This window comes from Nicotiana attenuata, unplaced genomic scaffold (assembly GCF_001879085.1).
Source record: "Nicotiana attenuata strain UT unplaced genomic scaffold, NIATTr2, whole genome shotgun sequence".
Lineage (NCBI taxonomy): Eukaryota > Viridiplantae > Streptophyta > Magnoliopsida > Solanales > Solanaceae > Nicotiana > Nicotiana attenuata.
Window position 1 is genome coordinate 182,800 of NW_017670629.1, and position 9,727 is coordinate 192,526.

Consider the following 9,727-nt stretch of genomic DNA (forward strand, 5'->3'; position numbering starts at 1 on the left):
CAGGTAAGGAATTACCTTGTTAAATTGCAAAAATCTAAAAAACAGGAGAAGAATGAAGATTAGGAAGAGCATATAGGTAAAACACCCACGAGATTGCTTACAAAGATATCACACCTAACAACTGAAAAAGAAGAGATAGCTGCGGGATGGAATAAACCACGAGGAAGGAAGGTTCATTAATAACCTTGGACAATTATACAAATATTTTCGAAAGCAATCATTGAAACAAAGGCATTAGAAGCCACGAGGTCAAATGCTGAAGAACTAGAAATTATCATTGACTTCCCAAATAGGAAGGTTTGCGTTGGTCGAGACTCGATACCGAATTTTAATGTAAGTTGATTAAACTTTTGCATGCTAGCAAAAATTGCTTTTCTTGCCTCCATGCTAACATAATAGGTATACCACCGGAGGAAAAGGTTTATATGCTCAATATTGACCCGCGGTATAATCCGGTCAAGCAAAAAAAGAAACTAGAGTCAAATGATAAAAGATAAAGTTATAGAAATTCGAAAGATCGGTTTAGTCCGAAAAGTCGAATCACTCGAACTTGCTATCTAACAACAACACATCATTACTTTCAAAATTCCGAGGAGAAAGATGATTGCAGCTACACCAAATTGTCTCGGATGTCTCGGTAAATGCAATTTTAATTCAAGAAGATAAAGGTACACATTCTCCTATCTATTATAAAATGCTCTTAGATACGAAAACTACATATCTACATTTTGATAAGTTGGCATTAATTGTAGTTGCCCTAAATCTAAGGTTTTATTTTCAATGTCATTCAATTCCCGTAGTCACTATATTTTTATTGCGCAATATTTTGCATAAACATCAACTGTCAGGAAGGCTAGCTAAATAAGTAGTCAAACTAAGTGAATATGATATTGTGTATCAGTCCGTACGGCTATAAAATCACAAATTTAACAGATTTCATGATTAATCTTAGCTCGAACATATTACCCGAACATATTATTTCTGGGATAATTCTCGGGATCTGGACCTTCTACACAAATAGGTCCACAAGTACTAAACTTCCCGAGTTAGGGACAATGCTTAATGCCTATCAGAAAAAATAGTTAGATAATTCATAAAAATTATTTTATTACTAACAACAAAGCCGAGTATGAATCATATGCTACAGGGCTTAAATTAGCTTGGGGACTCAGAGCAAAAGTATTGATTTAACGATTGATCAAATCCAAGAAAACTATGCAGCCCAAGAAAATTGAGCCGGATGTGCTAGTCTCGGATATACTGCTGATATCACTAACTCCGAAGGCAACTCCGGGCTCTTATTGAGAAATATTATTTCCGAATCAAACAGTCTCGGGATTGAGCCATCTCTTATTTAAGTGATCCCTGATCTATCATCAATTAGAATAAAAATGAGGTAAGCCTGACTTATTTAATTTGGAATTGGCATAATAAATTCATTTATTACTTGCAGAATGTGACTTTACCCAAAGATAAGCATGCTCTCGATAACTCTGAGTGTGTCTCATCCCGTACTACCCCGGTCCCGACCTCTAACGGCTGCAGCAGGGGGCGCGGGTGCCTGATCACCTCGGGTAGTACGTGTCCTCACCATCTGTGAGAGAGTAGAAGACAGAGGTTTAGGATTGTAGATGTCAAAATCTCGCACGACAGGGAAATCAAATGAAGTGGAATTTTCCTAACGGTTACATAGCCTATCGCAGATAAGTACAGACGTCTCCGTACCGATCCACGAGACTCTAATAAACCGGCTTGTGATCTGTGACTCCTATGAACCTAGAGCTCTGATACCAACTTGTCACGACCCTAGTTCACCAACCGTGAACATGTCATGACGGCACCTGGTCCGCATGACCAAGTAAGCCTAACATTTGCGGAAATATAAAAATTGCGGAAAAATAGAGAAAATCAAATCAAATATCTAAATGAAACTGTACTGAATGCCGCATGACAAGTACAACTCAACATCACAAGTCTAAAACAATTCCCAAAACCCGGAAACTCACAAATCACAAGCTAAGGGATACATAAGAGGCTCTGACTCAAGAATATCTATACAAAGGAGAAATACTGAAATAGCTATACTTATTACAGAAAGCTGGAAAGGACTCCTCGGTCTGCGGACGTAGCAGATATACCTCGAAGTCTCTACCGATACGCCTCCTTCCAAGGCTAACAGAACTGAGTGGGAGTACCTGTATCTGCACAACAAAAATGTGCAGAAGAGTAGCATGAGCACACCACGGCGGTGCCTAGTAAATATCAAGACTAACCTCGGTGGAGTAGTGATGAGGAACAGTCAAGGCACCTACCGGTCAATAAACAGTATAATCATAAGAATAATGAAAATGACATATAAATATGTAAAGACTGCATGGATGACCAAGAATGCTACAATTCACAATAAGGGAAAAATACAACAAGTAACAACGAGAATATAATAAATGAGGATAGGAAATGACCGCAGAATCACAATCCAAATCCTAAGGTCACAACACAGAATGGGAAAACAAGTCAATAACTCATATCCTACAATGATGTTCACAAAGGTCTTATCCAACTCTTTCCACAATTTCACCAAGTCTCGGACAAACCACAACTCGCGAAGGCCCAGCATCTGAAATCTAACAATTGGCATCCTGTGCCCCATCAATCTCATGGTCATACCGACAACTAACAGGCTAACTAGGGCCACTCTCACAAATATAATGGATAAACGAGGGCGTACCTCCACCCTTAGCAAAATCAGGCTGGGAAGTCGCATATGCGACATGGGCTTCGCAATTGCGAATCCTGCATCCCTCGCAAATGCGACTAATTGTGTCGCAAATGGAAACCTATGAGGCCTAGGTACTACTTCGCAATTGTGATCCAGGCATGGAAAATGTGACTCCTGAGACCCCCTGCTAAGATTGCAATTGCGATGCTGGTATTCACAATTGCGACATCAGAGACACCACCACACCAACAACCTGTTTCAGTTCAAAGCCATTCTGAAACATGTCCGAAACTCGCCCGAGCCCTTGGGGCTCCAAACCAAATATCCATAAAAGTCTAAAAATATCATACAAACTTTCTTGCAAGATCAAAACAAAAAATAACATCTAGAACTACGAATCAGATATCAAAACACATGAATTTCAAATGAAAACTCAAGAATCTCTAAAATTGCATCCAAGCATCCGAATCCTATCAAACCAACTCCAAATGAAACCAAATTTTACAAACACGTTCGAAATAGCAAAACAGGCCTATTCCATGTACCAAAACTAAATTCCAAACCCGATAGCCAAAAAGTAAATCTATGGTCAAACTTGGAAAAACTTCTAAACCACAAATTGCTAACTTTCGGCAAAACAAGACAAATCAAGCTAGAGACTTCNACCCTCTTTTTATAATTCGTGCTTACTTACAAAAGTACACGGAGACATTTAAAGTATTTTTAATGACAAAGTTGAAAGGTAAACAAAAACCAAACATTAAATAGGTAGAAAATATATATATATATATATATGTATCAAACTTTGCAAACATAAGGCAAAGATTTGTCTTCAAACCCTGAAACAAGACAGGGGTAAACCAACCGATTATTGATGAAAGGAACATAAGCGACGGAGTTATCATATGAATATCTAAGTTCTGCACTCTTTTTTCCTTCGTCCGGTTTTTGTCCCTATTGGGTTTTACTGGTAAGGTTTTTAATGAGGCAGAGGCAAGGATGAAAAGGATAAAATCTTCCACTTTCCGGTCACATCATAGTGAGTAACCGGAAAGTGGGGGGACTATCTGTATTGGTGAAAATTAGACTCGCCATGTGGGTCTATTAAATGGCGACACGTGTCAGCAAAGTTTGAAGAAAAGTGAAGAATGACATGTAAAGACGATATGTGAAATACCCCCGGGACCGAACATACCGTGCCTGTTAGCCTCGGAACTGATCATCATGAAATAGCCCCGATCAGGTGCGGGAGAATATCTCATAATTACCAATGAGGAAGGAATCAATTAATCCCGGATTATATGGGATTTACCATCATTACACCATCAGTTACAAATCAATTATTAATAAATGCAATAAATGATTGTAACGGTCAGAACAAGGCAATCAATTACAAGATTGACTCAACAGGCACGGGATTGACTCAACAGGCTCGAGATTGACTCAACAGGCACGGGATTGACTCAACAGGCACGGGATTGACTCAACAGGCACGGGATTGACTCAACAGGCACGGGATTGACTCATCAGGCACGGGATTGACTCATCAGTTACGGAATTAACTCATCAGTCACGAAATTAACTCATTAGTTACGGAATTAACTCATCAGTTACGAAATTAACTCATCAGTTACGAAATTAACTCATCAGTTACGAAATTCTAGCATTTACACAGCTGTTACAAGTCTTCCAAAAGTAATGGATGAATTGAGTAATGGACACATAATTCAAGGAGAATGATTACTTAGATTTAGTCCTATAAATAGACATATTTTTACCACCATGAGGGGAATCTAATTTTCTTCTCTACAATTCTACACATTGTAAGTGATAGCATATTGCTCTCAAGTTAGCCATAGTTCGGCTCTTCAAGCTCTGTTCGGCTCATTATCCTATCAAGGATCATTCAATAAGAATTCTTTCTTCTCTGCTTTATTTTTATTATATTATCTGTCATTGAATTTATTTCCCACTTCTTTATCACGTTGTATTAACGAAATTTTATATCTTTCGGATTGAATCGGTTGCTTGTGGCCCGTCATATAAAATTATTGCTTTGACCTTGAAAACTATTTTTTGGGTTAAACAATTACTCCAACTAATCCCAATAGTGCGAGTTGCCAAAGAATGGCACACCATACTAGTACCATATAATACTTTGCTTGCCTCCCTCGGAATCGCCTGTTCATTAAAAATCCGTCGTTAATATGTTTTGGTTATTCACTCTTCCTATCCAAGTATAAATTATATGCATGGTATAAAATACATAAGGAAAGAAAAAGTACCAGGAGGAAGGAATATGAAGGAAAAAGTAGAATAAGATTAGTTTCTTAGAAGGTGTTTAGCTAAGCTTATACGTTGGTCAAATCAGCTTGTAAGTATATTTCGACTTATTTACAAGTTTAGTAACGTTAAAAGTGTTTATAAGTCAAAAATAAGCCAAAAGCCATAAGCTGGTCACCCCCAACTTATGAAGTTTTAGCTTATAAGCACTTAAATTTGACCAAGATTTTTACTATTTTATCCCTAAAATATTCCGGCTATGGGGGCCTCAAAGAGTGGTGAGGATGCTAACGTTATGTGGACGGCAACGGCGGAATGTATAAGGGAGGCGGCGAGGGAGGTGTTAGGGATCTCGAAGGGCTACTCTGGCAGGCACGGAGGCGACTGGTGGTGGAATGACGTGGTCCTAAAGTAGAAGCAACGAAAGCAGCATACCTTAAGTTAGTGGAGAGCACCGACAAGGAGCAGAGGAGAGCGAACAGAGAATGATTTAAGGAAGCTAGGAGGGAGGCAAAATTAGCGGTCACGGAGGCTAAGATTGTTGTGTTTGGTCGGCTGTATGAGGAACTGGGGCCAAAGGTGGGGGCAAGAAGTTTTTTCGGCTGGCGAGAGCGAGAGAGAGGAAGGCTCGTGACGTGGATCAAGTTAGGTGCATCAAAGACGAGGAAGGTCGTGTATTGATGGAAAAGACCCAAATTAAGCAAAGATGCCAGTCGTACTTTCATAAATTGCTGAACGAAGAGGGGGACAGAAACGTCGTGTTAGGGGGACTGGGGCACTCTGAGAGCCACCGAGACTTTAGGTACTGTAGGCGTATTAGGGTTGAGGAGGTAGTGGGAGCGATGTGTAAGATGAGTCGGGGCAAAGCGAGCGGACCAGACGAGATCCCAGAAGAATTTTGGAGGTATGTGGGTAGAGCAGGCTTGGAGTGGCTGACTGGGCTGTTTAATGTTATTTTCAGGACGAAGAGGATGCCAGATGAGTGGAGGTGGAGTACGATGATTCCGTGGTACAAGAACAAAGGTGATGTCCAGAATAGTAACAACTATAGGGGTATCAAGTTATTGAGCCATACCATGAAAGTTTGGGAGAGGGTGGTGGAAGGGAGGGTAAGGAGGCAGTGTCTATATCAGAGAACCAGTTCAGGTTTATGCATGGTCATTCTACTACGGAAGCTATCCATCTTATTAGGAGGTCGGTAATACAGAGATAGGAAGAGGAATTTGCACATGGTGTTTATTGACCTAGAGAAGGCGTATGACAAGGTCCCTAGGGACGTTCTTTGGAGATGCCTGGAGGTGAAAGGTGTACAGGTAGCTTATATTAGGGCGATAAACGATATGTATGATGGAGCTATGACTCGAGTTAGGACAGTGGGAGGTGACTTAGAGCCTTTTTGGGTGGTTATGGGGTTACACCAAGGATCTGCGCTCAGCCCGTTCTTATTAGCCCTGGCGATGGATGCATTGACACACCATATTCAAGGGGAGGTGCCTTGTTGTTGATGTTCGCTAATGATATAGTTTGATTGATGAGATGCGAGGTGGCGTTAACGAGAGACTGGAGGAATGGAGGCAGGCCCTGGAGTCTAAAGGTTTCAAGTTGAGTAGGACCAAGACGAAATATTTGGAGTGTAAATTAGCGACGTTTCGGGGGAAGTGGATGTGGAAGTGAGGCTTGACTCACAAGTCATCCCTAAGAGAGAGAGTTTCAAGTACCTAGGATCTATTATCTAGGGAGATGAGGAGATCGACGGGGATGTCACGCGCCGTATCGCGGTGGGGTGAGTGAAATGGAGGTTAGCGTCTAGAGTCCTATGTGACAAGAATGTACCACCGAAACTTAAAGGTAAGTTCTACAGAGCGGTGGTTAGACCGGCCATGTTGTATGGGGATGAGTGTTGGCCAGTCAAGATTTCACATATCCAGAAGATGGAAGTAGCAGAAAGGAGGATGTTGAGATGGATGTGCAGGGACACTCGGACGGATAAGATTAGGAATGAGGTTATTCGGGAGAGGGTGCACGTGGCTCCCGTGGATGAGTGAAGCGAGGCTTAGGTGGTTCGGGCACGTGCGAAGGAGGAGTCCAGATGCTCCAGTTAGGAGGTATGAGCGTTTGGTTCTGGCAGTTACGAGAAGAGGTAGAGGGCGGCCTAAGAAGTACTGGGGCGAGGTGATCAGGCAGCTGCGCATCTTCAATTTCCGAGGACATGTCCTTTGATATATAGGAAGGTGTGGAGGTCGAGCATTAGGGTTGTAGGTTAGAGGGTAGTCGAGCGTTTCTCCTCGCTGCACCGGCTAGTCTGATAGTGTTTTCTCTAGGACTGTTAGCGATTTTTGTTGTGTTTTAAAAATTTTTATTTTTTGTTTTTTTGTTGTTGATGTCTTTCACATTTTGGCCTTTCCATTTAATTATTTATTTTATTTTACGATGCTGATACTATTTGTCTGGTTTCTGTTGTGGTTACGGATCTATTATCTCTGAGCCGAAGGTCTCCCGGAAACAGCCTCTATCTCTTCGGGGTTGTATCCCTAAAATATTCCTTTTTAAAACAAAAATTATATATCGTTATTCACTGCCTCATATTTCTTCAAACCTAAACCCTCAACCTCTTCAAGTCTGCAATTCTCGTTGACAATATTTGAGGTAAGCAAATTCTCTTTCCTTTGCATATTTTGTATTTATGTGATTGTGCATTAATCTTTGAACCGTAAGTATTAAACGGGAACATATCAAAATTTTGGTGTATTGCTTTTTAAGTGTTGTATTAATATCAATGGATATTGGTGATGAAGACAAGATATAAATAATTATTATACACCTTATGATTATATGCTTATCATAAAATAAATTATATTTATCATAAAATTATCTTATCTAATCACGTTTGTTTTTAAAATACAATGACAGATAGATTATTATGTATTTGAATCGATCTAAAATCTAAAATCTTGTAGTAATTACGTCCTTAAACAGTTTTAAGGTTATTTAAGTCATTTTAACAGAAAAAGGGCTTATCAGCATTTTTTTTTCAAACACTGCAGCAACTTATGCAACCGAACACGTAACTGCTTATTTATTAAATCAGTTTCAGCATTTAAAAATATTGTTCGACACCTAATACTTATCAACTATTTTAAATCAGCTAATCCAAACGGACTTTTAAAGTTGAATTCGAGAAGTATTAAACAAGAAAATGATACGTACCTGAAAATCCTTATTAATTATCATTCCAACGGTGCAAAAAGCAGTAGCGGGAATAGCAATAATCATCTGAATCTCCAACTCAGTAGTATAAGTAATCGCTTGTTTTGCCTTCATATAAATCAACTCAATAAGCGGCAACATCAACCCAAAACAAACCGCACCTAAAAGCGTCATTACAAACCCCAACACATAATCCACATCTGACTCACCCGCCGGCTGGTCGCCGTTCGGTCGGAGAGCCAGAGATGCAGCTCCGGCGATTAACAAAACAACAGCAAAGGTTGAATACGCCGTCAATTTCTGCTTAACTATAAGTACAGAAAAGAGTGTAGGAACGCAAGTTGGGTCGCGAAAATAAGAGTCGAAGTTGAAACGGGTAGTTTTGCGGGGCCCCAAGAGATTAAATAACCATCAAGACCGGCGATGATTCTGACGCCGGCAGCTCTGACGAGTTCTTGACGAGATATAAAGAAAATTTTAGCGTCCGGTCCCTCAAGTTTTCGGCGTTATGAAAATAGGAAATGGCTAGCGGAATGAGAATAATGGGACAGGCAACAGTTTGCAACCAACTAGAAAGCCAAAGTCTTTGACCGCCATTGATGTAGTAGATCACGAAGGATCAAAGGGCCACCGCAGTTGCCAATTGCAAACATAACTATGTTCAAAATTAGAAGGACTAGTTTCTTCATTTTTGCTGATGTACTGAGTTTCTTTATGGTTGACTATATGTAACATGCTACATAACAAAATACATGATATTAGTCATTAGAGCAGTAATTAAGCCTTATGCCTTTAATTAATGTTGGCACGTGAACATATTGTTTGATATTTTATGTACTCTGGTTAGGTTGTTACCATTTTCTATAATACATGCCTTGTATATAATAAAACTTTGGTAAGCGCTTGGCAGTTGACCAAAACAAATTAAAAGTTGTTCGCATTAATGCCTTCCATGTCCCAAAGATTATGGCGCCCTCTAAGGCCAAATTGTATCGTTAACATGTACTCACTCCGTTCATTTTTAGTTGTCCACTTTTAATTTTGCACTCCCTTTAAGAAATAAATGAAGTATGTATGTCTTTATATATATGTATTTATTTATTTTTTAAATTTTACCTATAATAATAATAGTGTCACGACCCAATTCCCAAACCTGGTCGTGATGGCGCCTCTCGTGAAGACAAGGCCAGCCAGACCAATACAGAACACCTCTTTTAAGCAGTAAATCACCATTAAGCAATAATGAAGCATGATTTAATAACAATAATTTGCGGAATCATAGATAATAACAGTAGAACCATCCCGACACAGCCCAAACCGAGGTGTCACAAGTCACGAGCATCTATAAGAATGTAATTACATTTACAAGTCTAGAAGTACACTGAACAGGAATAATGAATAACATAGAAAAAAAATGGTGTTGCGAACGCTGGCAGTCACCTCGCTGAACTACTATAGCTCTGCCTCCACACAGCCAATACCCGCTACCGGGTGAATAAATACCTGCAACTACACACG

At 39.9% G+C, this 9,727-nt stretch overlaps 1 long non-coding RNA gene across 1 annotated transcript; it reads right to left on the minus strand.

Moving 5' to 3' along the window:
* Positions 1 to 1,256: 1,256 nt before the first annotated feature.
* Positions 1,257 to 8,936, minus strand: LOC109241687. The gene is made up of 3 exons (XR_002070273.1): positions 8,206 to 8,936; positions 1,467 to 1,514; positions 1,257 to 1,370 (listed from the first exon to the last, which is right to left on the minus strand). It is a non-coding gene; the product is annotated as an uncharacterized LOC109241687 (long non-coding RNA).
* Between the last annotated feature and the right edge of the window lie 791 nt (positions 8,937 to 9,727).